Consider the following 15,702-nt stretch of genomic DNA (forward strand, 5'->3'; position numbering starts at 1 on the left):
ATCCAGCAGCACTGAAGACTCTTTCAGTTAGCACACTAGCAGCAGGGCAAGCGAGCTCCTGTAAGGCATATTGTGCCAATTCAGGCCAAGTGTCCAGTTTACAGGCCCAATAGTCAAAGGAGAATGACCTGTGAGGGAGAACATCGATATGGGAGGAGAAGTAGTTTGTAACCATAGTTGACAACTGCTGTCTCCTGTCACTTGCAATCGATGCAGTATTAACAGGCGTGTGAGGGGTACTTGAGAAATCAGTCCACAACATGGTCATGAAACCCCTGTCTCCAACGCCACTTCGGCTGTATGCACCACGAAGACCTCTTCCATTTTGCCCACTTCGGCTCGTGGGAGAACCAGCACCGCTGCTGTGTGCTGGGAATGCTTCAAACAAACGGTTCACCAGAGTTGCTTGTTTGTTAGCCAATATTATCTCTAGGTTCTCCTGTGGCATGATGTTGTGTAATTTGCCTTTATAGCATGGATCGAGGATGCTGGCCAACCAGTAGTCATCATCCTTCATTATTTTGGTAATGCTGGGGTCCCTTTTTAGGATCCGCAAGGCATAAACACACATGTGGGCCAATGTTCCAGGTGTCAATGATGCACCGGCAGTGGTGGGTGGAGCAGCACTTTCTGGCAAATCCACATCCCTCCTGTCACGCACAAACCCTGTACCTGATCTTGCCACACCAGCATTTTCTCTTGCCCCCAGAGAAGCATCCTCCTCCCAAAAATAATCATCCCCCTCATCCTCCTCTTCCTCTTCTTCCTCCACCTCATCCAGGACAGTTCCCTGACCAGACAATAGCTGACTGTCATCAAGGCTTCCCTCCTCCTCCTCCTCCTGTTCCTCCTCCGCTGCAGATGCCTGATCCTTAATGTGCATCAAACTTTGCATGAGCAGATGCATAAGTGGGATGCTCATGCTTATAATGGTGTCGTCTGCGCTTACCAGCCATGTGCATTCCTCAAAACACTGAAGGACTTTACAAAGGTCTTTCAGCTTTGACCACTGCACACCCGACAACTACATGTCTGCCCTCAAACTGCCTGCCCGTGTATCCTCCCACAAATGCATTACAGTCTGCCTTTGTTCGCACAGCCTCTCAACCATTTGCAGGGTGGAGTGTTATGAATGGGTCACCGAGGAGGAACAACAAAAAGCTAAGTCTCAAAAAACCAGAGAGGTTGGTCACTATGCAGATTGCAGATCCCTGATCTTAACCACACAACTAACAGTAGCAGTGGAGCGTTTCTACATTGTTCCTAGACGCCTCGTCACCGCCGGAGGACTACATAAACCTAAAGCAAGAAAAGTGAAAACTAACTGCCCCAGAGCAGACCCCAAAGGAAAAGACAGCCCCCACACATGTATTGACGTTGAAGCAAGATGAAAACACAAACACAGGCAGGAAAATAGGCTGAGCAAATGATGGGGCCCGACTAACTAGAAAGGACAGGAAAGGAAAGCCACTGTCTGCAATCTGCCAAAAAACCCTACCAAAAATAATGTCCAACACGTCTGATAGCAAAATTAACCCTGAAGTCACTAGACTTCTCCCACTATATCAGCACTCTGAAATATTCTGAAACAGAGCAAAAAGTGGCCAATCTAATAAGGGTCAAAACGGCAAATTGGCAAATACAGACAAATAGGAGTGGAAGTTCAGCATAGCCCCAGCAGGGGCAAGCTGACCACACAAGAAACTGAATTGACCAACAAGCGCAATTGTGAAAATTAGCAAAAAACAAACTTAACTTAAGAAGACTGGAAGAGAGCTGAAGTCCAAGACATGAGAAGCAGACTGAATCACCAGCACTAGGATAGGGCGTCGGCTGTCTTATATCCAGTCTGATACTCCAGAGATCCAATCGTTATTCTTCTCATCAGGTGGCAGATCACTACCACTTAAACCAACCTCACTACCTCCTGTCACCACCAGAGGGAGAACGGAAGGAGAACTCTCAACTGGTGGAGCAGAAAATGAGCTCATAACAGTACCCCCCTTGAGGAGGGGTCACCGAACCCTCATCCATGCCACCTGGCCGATCAAGATAGGCCCGGTGAAAAGCACGAACCAATTTATTGGCATGAATATCAGAGGCAGAGACCCAAGAATTATCCTCCTGGCCATAACCCTTCCATTTGACCAAATACTGGAGTCTCCGTCTAACCCAACGAGAATCCAATATTTTCTCTACCTCATATTCCACATTGCCTTTAACCAATACAGGGTCAGGAGGTGCCGCCACAGGAACTACTGGCTCAACTAACCTCTTCAACAGTGACTTGTGAAATACGTTATGGATTTTGAACGTAACTGGAAGAGCCAATTGAAAAGAAACAGGATTAAGAATCTCCAAAATCTTATGATGTCCAATAAATATGGGCTTAAATTTTGGAGATGCAACCTTCATTGGAATATTCTTAGACGACAACCAAACCATATCACCCACTTTATACCAGGCACCAATGGTCCTATGCCGGTTGGAGAAACGCTGGGCCTTTTCCTGAGAGAGTGACAACTTATCCACCACTTGGTCCCATATCTGCTGCATTCTCACAGCCACAGTGTCCACACCTGGGCAGGACGAAGATTCCACTTGCCCTGAAGAGAATCGAGGATGAAACCCAAAATTACAGAAAAAGGGGGACATCAAAGTGGCAGAACTAGCTCTATTGTTCAGCGCAAATTCGGCCAATGGCAAAAATGAGACCCAATCATCTTGATCAGCAGATATAAAACATCTCAAATAAGACTCCAGGGTCTGGTTTGTTCTCTCAGTCTGCCCATTGGTCTGGGGATGAAATGCGGAGGAGAAGGATAACTGAATTCCCCGATTGGAACAAAAGGCTTTCCAGAATCTGGAAACAAACTGGACCCCTCTATTGGACACAATGTTCTCAGGAATCCCGTGTAAACGAACCACCTGTTGTAAAAACAAGGGTACCAACTCAGCGGAAGATGGCAACTTTGGGAGTGGTACAAGATGGACCATCTTCGAAAATCTATCACAAATCACCCAGATAACAGTTTTTCTCTGAGAGACAGGAAGATCAGAAATAAAATCCATTGAGATATGGGTCCATGGCCTCTTGGGCACCGGCAGGGGCATCAGCAACCCACTAGAACGAGAACAGGGTTTAGACCGAGAACAAGTCCCACAGGACTGTACAAAATTCCTGACATCACGAGATAAGGCAGGCCAAAACGACCGACTCACCAAATCTCTGGTACCAAAAATACCCGGATGACCAGCCAATGCGGAGCAATGGACTTCTGACATCACTCTCTTTCTCCACTGGTCAGGAACATACAATCTTCCCATAGGGCAACGCTCAGGTTTATCCTCCTGAAATTCCTCCAGGGCGCGTCTCAAATCGGGCAAAATGGCAGAAAGAACTACCCCCTCACCTAGGATAGTAGTAGGCTCGGTCACATTAAGAGAATCCGCAAAGAAACTCCTAGAAAGGGCGTCTGCCTTAACATTCTTAGTGCCCGGAAGAAAGGAGACCACAAAATTAAAACGCGTGAAAAAAAAGGCCCATCTAGCCTGTCTAGGATTCAAGCGTTTGGCCGACTCCAGATAAATCAGATTCTTGTGATCGGTGAGGACCACAAATTGATGTCTAGCTCCCTCCAACCAATGTCTCCACTCCTCAAATGCCCATTTCATGGCCAACAATTCCCCACATCATAGTTGCGTTCAGATGGGGAAAACTTTCGAGAAAAGAAGGCACAGGGATTCATCTTAGAAGTCACAGGGTCTTTTTGGGACAAAACACCTCCTGCACCAATCTCAGAAGCGTCTACCTCCACTTGAAATGGAAGTGAGACATCAGGTTGCCATAAAACTGGAGCTGAAGTAAATCTCCGCTTAAGCTCCTGAAATGCTGAGACAGCCTCAGGAGACCAATTCAGCACATCAGCTCCCTTCTTGGTCAAATCAGTCAGTGGTTTGACAATACTAGAAAAATTACCTATAAATTTACGATAGAAATTAGAAAAACCCAAAAACTTCTGGAGAGCCTTCAAAGAAGTAGGCTGAACCCAATCATAAATGGCCTGTACCTTGGCTGGGTCCATTTCAATAGTCGATGGAGACAAGATAAATCCCAAAAATGAAATCCTCTGTACACCAAAGAGGCACTTTGATCCCTTAACAAACAGGGAATTCTTCCTCAAAATCCGGAACACAGTGTCAGTATTCCGGGTTTTCTAAATCACCTTGTGAATGAATTTGCCCTTTGTTAAGATGGAGGTTGCTGTTTTTGTGTGCCCTACTTCCTGTTCATGTGTATAAAACCGGCTCAGGTGCTACCTTTCCTTGCTGGAGTATTCTGCTTCCTTCAGCTGTGCTGCTGGTTTCTGAGTGTGCTTCTGCTGTGGCTCTGGACATTCCCTGTTCTCTGTAGGAAAGCTGCACTCATCTTTGGAACTTAACCCTTGGTTCATGGTATTTGGTAAGAACTGTGTTCCTGAACTATGTGTGGTTCTTAACCCTTCACTTTTCCCCAATGAGAGCAGTTGGAACTATCACCTACCGTATGCCTTAATGTGAACCTGTTTCTGGACTCACCTGTGTTCATGCCACTCCAGGGATCAACTTGTGAATCAGCTTTTGGACTTTCCTGTGCTCTTGCTGCATCTGGGATTTACCTATAGACTTGTTCTGGACTTCCCTGTGCTTGCTACATACCTGATTGTACTCTCTCTGCATCACTACGTTGTGAACTGCGCCACATCACCTGAGTGTTACACTCACCTTGGATCACATGTTTATGAGGACTCTGTTTTAGGAACTTTACTGAATTGCTATATAGCTTTAGGACTTGTCTCATTTCAGGTTATCAGCATATTGTTTTTGGGTGTCACTGCTGTTATAAAATAAACTATTTGCACTAAAGTAACCCGCTTCTGTCTGTTCATTGCTCCACGCTATCAGAATCCTCGAGTTCCTACAATAGTATTACAGGATACTCCAGCCCAAAAGAGGATTCTGCTGGGGCAATGTCACAGTCACAAGCGGACAAGATGTTTTCTATGATTAACTCCTTGCAGCAGGAGGTGGGGGCTTTACAAAGTAAGCTCAGAGACTTGGAGTCCCAGGTGGACCACAATGCACAGGTGTTTGGTCAGGCTCTCCAAGATCTACGTACCAGGACAGAAGTCCAGGAGGCCTTACCTACTGAGCGTATACCGTCCCCCAGTATGCCCAAGTTGCCCCCATTTCGGTTTAATGGTGACCGAAGTCAATTTCGTGGGTTTGTTAATCAATGCATATTATTTTTTGATGTACATGCCTCTTACTACCAGTCTGATAGATCTAAGGTTTTATGTATTATTATGTTGTTGACATCACGGGCTCTGGCTTGAGCAAATCCCATGGTTGAAAGTCACAATACCCGTCTAAATAATTTGGATGATTTTCTGACATCTATGGCGCAAATGTTCGACGATCCCAACCGCCGTACCACCGCTGAATCTGCCCTGCTGTCATTACGCCAGGGGAAGCGCTCAGTCATAGAATATGTTACCGAATTTAAGAGGTTAGTGGTGGATACCAACTGGGAAAACAATGCTTTATTGCCAATTTTTAGGAAAGGTTTATCCAGTGCAATCAAGGATGAGCTAGCTCGTTCCGAGTCCCCACAGGAGTTCGAGTCGTTTTTACAACACTGTGTGCGTATTGACATTCGCCTAACTGAATGCAGACAAGAGAAATGGGCAGCTGTAAATCGCATTGCTAATTTTTCTCTTCCATCTAGGGAAACTACAGGCAAAAACCCGCGGGAGACCGAGGAGGTGCCTATGCAAGTGGACTCGCTACAAAGACGTGAGAATAATGAACGCCGGGAATACCGTTTCCGTGAACGATTATGTTTTTATTGCGGTCAATCAGACCATTTCCTCATTAATTGTCCTAAATGTCCCAGGCGACCTAACAAGGTGTTAGCGGCAGTAGGGGATTATGACAATACGGACGCTGAGTCTGAAGTTTCGGAGACCAGTCTACACCTAGACGCTGTGTTTCCCCCAACATTGATGTCGACTTCCCCTAAAGATCAAGGGGAAAAATATTCACATTGTTCTCTTCCTATTCAGATTCTGTGGGAAGGTCAGTGGATGCCAAGTTCTGCCATGATAGACTCTGGAGCAAGTGGGAATTTCATGGATTCTTCTTTTGCCAGGAAACATGGTATAAAGACACAACTAAGAGCTTCGCCAGTCACCATGGAAATGGTGGATGGTTCCCCATTAACTTCTGGACCAGTAGACCGGGAAACGGTGCTCCTGGAGTGTAAGATGGAACCAGACCATCAGGAAACCCTTTCATTTATGCTAATATCTTCTCCTCATTTTCCTATAATTTTAGGAATTCCCTGGCTACGGTTGCAAAATCCAAACATCAATTGGGAAACAAAGGAGATATCCTTCCCCTCGAAGGGTAGTCCTACCATCTGTCCAACAGTCACGGTTCCAGTTACCCGGGACGTGGAAGAGGCAATACAGGTACCCACTCTCCCTCTGGTTTACCAGGAATTCGCAGACGTTTGTGACAAAAGGAAGGCAGACCAACTCCCACCACATAGACCATATGACTGCCCCATAGAATTGCTTCCTGGGGCAGCGATCCCTTTCGGCCATGTTTACCCGCTGGCAGCTCCAGAACTAAAAACATTACGAGAGTATATAGATGAGAACCTAGCCAAGGGGTTTATTCGACCATCCTCTTCACCAGTGGGAGCCCCAATATTCTTTGTAAAGAAGAAAGATGGGACTCTAAGACCCTGCATTGACTACCGGGAGATAAATAAGGTAACCATTCGTAACAGGTACCCGTTGCCGCTAATTCCTGAAATGTTGGAAAGAGTTCGTCAAGCCAAGGTGTTTACCAAATTAGACCTTCGTGGGGCATATAATTTACTCCGTATACGTCCCGGAGACGAATGGAAGACGGCTTTTAGATGCCGGTATGGACATTTTGAATATTTAGTGATGCCATTCGGACTGTGTAACGCTCCTGCTGCTTTTCAACACTTAGCCAATGATATCTTCAGGGATTTATTGGACCATTATGTGGTAATTTACCTGGATGACATCTTAATCTTCTCTGATTCTCTACAGGAACATCAGGAACATGTCAAGACCGTGCTCAGACGTTTAAGAGAGAATCATTTATACATCAAACTCGAAAAATGTGAGTTTCATTGCTCCGAAATTCAATTTCTGGGCTATATTATTTCTCCCCAAGGATTGAACATGGAATCCAGCAAGATCCAGGCGATCATAGACTGGCCGGTACCAGGAAACATCAAAGAGGTACAACGATTTATTGGTTTTGCTAATTTTTATAGACGTTTTATCTGGAATTTTTCGGAAATTGTCCGTCCCATCACTCTCCTTACTAAGAAGGGGAAGAAGTTTGTATGGTCTTCGCAAGCCCAGGAAGCCTTTGACTGCCTCAAGGTTTGTTTTACCACGGCTCCGATATTAATGCATCCGGATCCTGCACTGCCTTTCATCGTGGAGGTGGACGCTTCTGTGCACTGGGAGCTATCCTCTCACAACGAACCGGAGACAAAGGTTTGCTGCACCCGTGTGCCTTCTTTTCATGCAGGTTATCTTCTGCTGAACTAAATTATGACATTGCAGATAAGGAACTTTTGGCAATCATTTCCGCCTTTAAAGAATGGAGACACCATTTGCAGGGAGCAACTCAACAGGTAGTAGTGCTCACAGATCATCGTAATTTGGAATTTCTTAAATCCGCCAGGTGTCTTTCTCCCCGACAAGCTAGGTGGAGTTTGTTCTTGAACCAGTTTGATTTTATTATCTCGTACCGCCCAGGTTCACGTAATGGGAAGGCCGATGCATTATCCCGAATCCACACGGTGGACTCCGTGCCTGGGACCCCATCTAAGACCATCTTGTCTGATGCCAATTTCATAGGAGTGCTCCAGGACCGGGACTTGTGGGAGGAGATCAAGCTGGCCTATGACGGTGATGCATTTCTTGCTGCTCCACCTGACAACGTGAATCTTGTCTTTCAGAATGGTGTGTGGCTTAGAGATCGACGTATTTACGTCCCAGAGGCTGTGAGACTTTGAATCCTCAAATTGGTCCATGACTCCGTATTGGCTGGTCATAGGGGGGTACAGAAGACTCAGGAATTTTTAAGTCGTTTTTTCTGGTGGCCTACCTGCTTAAAAGATGTGAATGAGTATGTCCGCTCTTGTGAGGTTTGTGCCCGGTACAGTCCGGACATGTTCCACATGGGAATCCCAATCACTAGAAAAGATCAAAATATCATCCAGATAGATGATCAAAAACTTATCCACAAAGTCTCGGAAAATATCATTCATAAAGGACTGGAAGACAGAAGGGGCATTAGAGAGCCCAAAAGGCATCACCAGGTACTCAAAATGTCCCTCCGGAGTATTAAAAGCCGTCTTCCATTCATCCCCGTGCTTGATGCGAATAAGATTATACCCCCCCTGAGGTCAAGCTTAGTAAACCAGCAGGCACTCTTAACTCTGGAGAATAAATCAGACATCAGAGGTAACGGGTACTGATATTTAACCGTCATCTTGTTAAGGGAACGATAATCAATACACGGTCTTAATGAACCATCTTTCTTGGCCACAAAAAAAAAAACAGCACCTTAATATAGGATTGCATAGCATCATGTTCGGGTACAGATAAGTTGAAAAGCCGACCCTTGGGAAATTTACACCCAGGCATCAAGTCAATTGCACAGTCATAACTCGTATGAGGAGGCAAAGACGCAGACTTACTCTCACTAAATACATCAGAGAAATCAGCCAGATAATCAGGAACATCATGAGACTGAGGAGAGGTGGAGAAAACAGGAGCGTCCGTAAGAACACACTGACAACCCCAACACACCACAGAGACAGATTTCCAATCGAAAACTGGGTTATGAGTTTGCAACCAGGGGAAGCCCAGAAAAATAGTATCATGCAAATTATGCAGCACCAAAATCTACAATTTTCTTGGTGGTCTGGGGCAACCCGCATTATCACCTGGGTCCAAAACTGAGGTTTATTCTCCACCAAAGGAGTGGCATCAATACCCCTCAAAGGAATAGGCGTCTGCAGAGGTGTCATGGACAAACCACAACGTTTAGCAAAGTCCAAATCCATCTGATTCAGAGCTGCTCCTGAATCCACAAAAGCCTTAGTGGAAAATTTGGACAAGGAGCAGATCAGAGTAATTGCCAAAAGGAACTTAGGTTGTACACTGCCCACAGCAAATGTGTGTGCAAAACGTTTCTCTCGTTTAGGGCAGACAGAAATAGTATGAGAGGCGTCTCCACAGAAAAAACACAGCTTATTACGCCTTCTAAACTCCCGACGTTGCGCCCTAGACAAAACCCCATCACATTGCATAGGTTCAGACATTTGTTCAAAAGATGGCAGCGCCTCCTATGTAGTTTTACGTTCACGTAAGCGCCGAGCAACTTGAATGGCTAATGACATAGAGCCATCCAGACCAGAAGGAACAGGAAATCCCACCATAACATCTTTTACGGTCTCTGACAAACCTTTCCAAAAGAGGCCGCCAATGCACTATCATTCCATGTAGTAAGGACCGCCCACTTTCGGAATTTTTGACAGTACAACTCTGCAGGATCCTGACCCTGGTCTAATGCCAACAGGGTTCTCTCAGCTTGATCAACAGCATTAGGTTCATCATACAACAACCCCAAGGCTTGAAAAAATGCATCCACATTAGTCAAAATAGGATTTTCAGGTGTCAGAGAAAAAGCCCAATCCTGGGGATCGCCGCACAGCAAAGAGATGACAATTTTAACCTGCTGCACAGAGCTCCCCAATGAATTAGGCTTCAAAGCAAGAAATAATTTACAATTTTTCTTAAAATTCAGAAATTTAGACCGATCCCCAGAAAACACATCAGGAGTAGGAATCTTAGGTTCAGCAGCATATGACTGAATGAGGTAGGTGGAAATTCCCTGCACTTCAGCAGCAAGTTGCTCCACACGATCAATTGCTTAATCTCCATTAGAAAAAAAAAATCCTCCTACGGCCCCAGAAAAAAAAAAGAGGAAAAAATATACCAAAAAAAAAAAAAAATTCTGACACTTTTGTTTTTTCTTTTCCTTTTCCCTTAAACAATCTTTCCCTGCTTTTGAGTACCCTAGAATCTGCGGTATGGCTGGTGATTCTGTTATGAATGGGTCACCGAGGAGGAACAACAAAAAGCTAAGTCCCAGAAAACCAGAGAGGTTGGTCACAATGCAGATTGCAGATCCCTGATCTTAACCACACAACTAACAGTAGCAGTGGAGCGTTCCTACGTTGTTCCTAGATGCCTCGTCACCGCCGGAGGACTAGATAAACCTAAAGCAAGAAAAGGGAAATCTAACTGCCCCAGAGCAGACCCCAAAGGAAAAGACAGCCCCCACACATGTATTGACGGTGAGGCAAGATGAAAACACAAACACAGGCAGGAAAATAGGCTGACCAAACGATGGGGCCCGACTAACTAGAAAGGACAGGAAAGGAAAGCCACTGTCTGCAATCTGCCAAAAAACCCTACCAAAAATAATGTCCAACACGTCTGATAGCAAAATTAACCCTGAAGTCACTAGACTTCTCCCACTATATCAGCACTCTGAAATATTCTGAAACAGAGCAAAAAGAGGCCAATCTAATAAGGGTCAAAACGGCAAATTGGCAAATACAGACAAATAGGAGTGGAAGTTCAGCATAGCCCCAGCAGGGGCAAGCTGACCACACAAGAAATTGAATTGACCAACAAGCGCAAGTGTGAAAATTAGCAAAAAACAAACTTAACTTAAGAAGACTGGAAGAGAGCTGAAGTCCAAGACCTGAGAAGCAGACTGAATCACCAGCACTAGGATAGGGCGTCGGCTGTCTTATATCCAGTCTGATACTCCAGAGATCCAATCGTTATCCTTCTCATCAGGTGGCAGATCACTACCACTTAAACCAACCTCACTACCTCCTGTCACCACCAGTGGGAGAATGGAAGGAGAACTCTCAACAGGTGGAGCAGAAAATGAGCTCCACCTTGTTGCAACGTCTATGATTAGGTGGTGCTTGGGGAGGTGGAGCAATCGCTGCAGCTTCTGCATACGACTGGAGTGTACGGGCAAGCGACGGATGTGCGAGCACAGTCTTTGCACCTTTTGGAGGAGGGCTGTTAACTCCGGATAATTATTGAGGAAGCACTGCACCACCAGGTTCAAAGTGTGAGCCAGGCAAGGTATGTGTGTGAGTTTTGCAAGGGCTATGGCTGCCACAAAATTCCAGCCGTTATCACTGACTACCTTGCCTCGCTCAAGATGTAAACTGCCCAGCCATGACTCAGTTTGTCTCTGCAATTAGTCGGCCAGTACCTCCGCAGTGTGTCTGTTGTCGCCCAAAGACATCATCTTTAAAACAGCCTGCTGCCACTTACCACTAACTGTTCGATAGTGGGACACCTCGTGTGCAACACTGGCAGCTGCAGATGGAGTGCTCGTGCGACTGCGCTCTGTCGACGAGCTTTCGCTTCTGGAGGAGGAGGAGGGTCATACACCTACAGCCAACTGTTTCCTAAACCATGGGCTAGGCAGCACTGTTCCACCGCCACGGTCCCCTGTGGAGCCTGCATCCACCACATTAACCCAGTGCGCAATGATGGACACGTAACGGCACTGGCCATGCCTACTGCACCATGCATCTGTTGTGAGGTGCACCTTTCCACTCACTGGTTGTTTGAGTGCATGGACAATGCAGTCTTTCACATGCAGATGGAGGGCAGGGATGGCTTTTCAAGAAAAGAATTGCCGACTGGGTAGGTCATAGCGTGGGACAGCGTAGGCCATGAGCTCTCGGAAAGCTTCGCTTTCAACCAAACGGAAGGGCATCATCTCTAATGAGATCAGTTTGGCAATGTAGGCGTTCAAAGCCAGTGTACGTGGATGAGAGGATGAGTACTTTCTTGTCCTACTCATAGTCTCTGGTAGGGTGAGCTGGACTTGAGAGCTGCATATGGGGGAACTAGCGGTGGACCGGACGGACTGAGATTGGGTTGGTGATGGTGTTGTTGGTGATGGCCTAGATTCAGTGTTTCGTTGCAAGACCATTGTGATTCCCTGACTGCTTTGGCCTTGCGACGACACCTCAACATTTATTGCTGGTGGTGTGCTTACCGATGGCGGTGGTCTTACAGTGGGGGAAGCGATGGAGCGCTGCTGGCTACCTTCAGTCGGAGCAGGTGCACATGTGGTACCTGAGGTTTTGTAGTCCGTCCACACTTGCAAGTGCATGGTGGTTAAATGTCTAAGCATGCAATTGGTATTCAAATTTCTGAGATTTTTCCCTCGGCTAAAGGTCCTTCCGCACTTCTTACAGATAACCTTTGCCTCATCAGGATGATTTTGGACAAAGAAGTGCCACACTGCACTCTTCCTACTATGGTATATATTTTCAGGGCTTGCACGCTGTGCTAGTTTGACCATGTGGCCAAGCTGTCCTGCACCTCTTGGTTTTTGCTCCATGTTTTTGGACAGCTACTGATCTGCCAGATAGCCGCTGCTGTGATGTCGATGCCTACTGCGGATCCTTCTCCTCATCTGAGCTATTGCCAGCGGCACCCTCTTCCCCCAATGGATGCCCATCCGGGTCAACAACTGGGTCATCCATCACCTACTCTTTAATTTCATGTGCACCTTCCTCTGTGTCACCATGTAAGGTGGTATAGTATGCGGGAAGGGGCACCTGAGTTTCATCAGGGTCAGATTCTGGCTCAGTAGACTGCGAGGGCAATGTAGTGATGTGGGTCAATGTACCAGCAGAATCATCTAGCAGTGGCTGCGCATCAGTGCAATCCATGTCAGATTCATCTTGGACTGAGAAATACAGGATTTGACTGGATAACCCAGGCATGGTATGTGAAACGAGCTCCATGGAGTAATCTGAAGTGTCGGCTGATGCATCCTTCACTTTTGGTAGGGGTGAAGGACACAAGGAAAGGTGTTTTTCCTGACCAGAACCCTGCACTGATGACTCTGTGTTTGCAGGTTTCGAACGTTCAGAAGAGGAGGCAATAGAGGCGGTGGCTGTTTTGGCAATGTAAGCCAAAACCTGTTCCTGATGCTCCGGCTTTAAAAGTGGTTTTCCTACTCCCAGAAAAGGGAACCTTACAGGTCTTCTTGTACCAGATGATGACGCAGGCTCAACACCTCCTGCCTTAGCTGCTATTGTGCTTTTGGCAGATGCACCACCACCACCATCGGTACCAGCTGCCCCCCCGCCCACGTTCGCGGCCTCTTCCGCCTTACTTCCTCATGTTTGTGAAAATGTAACAAAAATACCAGCAGGTATATGGTACTGTATGAGGAGCGTACAGCTGTATAAGGTGTAGGTAAAAATTTAAATCTCCGTATATATTTCCTTAGTCACAGATGCTCTCCCAGTATGTATTTGACCGTAATCCAACCAGCAGATATACGGTACTGTATCAGAAGCGGACAGCTCTATATGGTGTATGTATGGAAAAATGAAAATCTCCATCTATTTTTTTACGGAGTCAACAGCAGATATACAATACTGTTAGAGAAGCGGACAGCTCTATACGGTGTATGGAAAAATGGAAATGTCCGTCTATGTATTTACGCACTCACACACACACGCGCTCTCTCTGTATAGATTGCACCGTAATCCAAACAGCAGATATACGATACTGTTTGAGAAGCGGACAGCTGTATATGGTGTATGTATGGAAAAGTTTAAATCTCCATCTGTTTTTTTACAGAGTCACACACACGCTGTCTCTGTATAGATTTGACCATAATCAAACAGCAGATATACGATACTGTTTGACAAGCGGACAGCTCTATCCGGTGTATATATATGGAAAATTTAAAATCTCCGTCTATTTTTTTATGGAGTCACACACACACGCTGTCTCTGTATAGATTTGACCGTTATCAAACAGCAGATATACGATACTGTTTGACAAGCGGACAGCTCTATACGGTGTATGTATGGAAAATTTTAAATCTCTGTCTATTTTTTTACGGAGTCACACACAGATAGCTTGTATTTGTCCATGATACTAGCTGGTACACGGTAGTGTGTGAGGAGCGTACACCTCTATACGTTGTGTGAAAAAATGAATGCTCTGTAACTGTGCAAAAAATCAGAATAAACGATTTTTTGCTTTTAAAAGAGCAGTCCGCACAGGAGTGTGCACACAGCAATGCAGCTAGCAGGCAGCCTTATAAGGAAGCCTAATAACCACGAGCGCTGCTGCACACTGTCACTGCACAGTAAAGGGCATGTCACACTAAGAGATATCGCTAGCAATATCGCTATAACTTGTGACGTTATAGCGATATTGCTAGCGATATCGTTGTGTCTGATACTTACCTACAACCCGCTCCCCCGCTGGTTATCGCTGATTGTGCGAGAACATTCAGGACTGTTTCTCGTCGTCAGCTTCCTGCGGCGCTTCCTGCTGTGACGACGAGCGACGCGTGGAGCCGGGCGGGAGGACACAGGATCGCCTAGTGTGACAGGTAAGTAGCGACCCCCATCCCCAGCGATGTCGCTGGTGAGATCTGCCTGTGTGGCAGCTCACTAGCGACCACATAGCGATGTACCAGCGATCCTGACCGCATCATATCGCTGGTCGGGATCGCTGGTACATCGCTAAGTGTGACAGTACCCTTACTGTACAGTTGAAATCACTATCAGAAGAAGCAGTTTTTTTTTCTTTGTTGCCTAACGCTCTCCCTATTGAGAATCAGCAGCAGCAACCTCTCCCTATGCTAAAATCGGCAGAAGTAACATGGCGGTCGGCAGTCAGGACTTTTATAGCCATCGTGATGCCACACAAAGCAAGCCAATCACACGAATGCCCTTCTCTAAGATGGTGGTGGCCGCTGCCCATGTCATCACGCTGCCCACCGTGTGCGTCCGTGATGATTGGCTGGGAAAAGGCGCTGGAAGCATCATGGGAAACGCGACTTTGGCGGGCGGGTTGGCGACCTCATGGCCGACCTCATGCTATGGTCGGGTTTCGATAGGCGAAACTGGACTTTGGCGAAAGTTGGCAACTTATCAATTTGACCGACCCGTTTCGCTCAACTCTAATCATATATCTATCTATTTTCTGTTATCAATCTATTTATCTTTCTATCATATATTATCTATCTATTATCTATCTGTTTATTATCTATCTATTATCTACTGTATTTATCTATTATCTATCTGTTATCTATTTATTTATTATCTATCCAATTATTATCTATCTGTCTTTCATCTATGTTTATTATCTATAATCTATCATCTATCTATTACCTACAGTATCTATTCTGAGGGTTGTGGCTGTGATCTTCCTGTGCTTCGCTGATGCAATTTCCTGATTCCTTTGAGTTGTGGGTATATATCTGACGGGATGTGGATGTCCATGGTGCCGTCCGTTTGTTTTCTCTCACTCATTGACGTGCATTGGGGAGTCTCGTCCGATATACGCACTCTTATGCAGCATGGTGCAATTTTTGTCCTCTGCCCGATTACAGCTGAGGAACAATCCGCAGATCAGTCCTGACTCATAGATTAACATTCGTCCGAGTGCAATGTGATTTTGTATTGTATTTATACGCAGATGTGAGCAAACCCTAAAGCCGAGCGCTGCCAGACAC

Source organism: Dendrobates tinctorius, unplaced genomic scaffold (genome assembly GCF_039654945.1).
Source record: "Dendrobates tinctorius isolate UK_male_01 unplaced genomic scaffold, ASM3965494v1 ptg000116l, whole genome shotgun sequence".
Classification (NCBI taxonomy): Eukaryota; Metazoa; Chordata; class Amphibia; order Anura; family Dendrobatidae; genus Dendrobates; species Dendrobates tinctorius.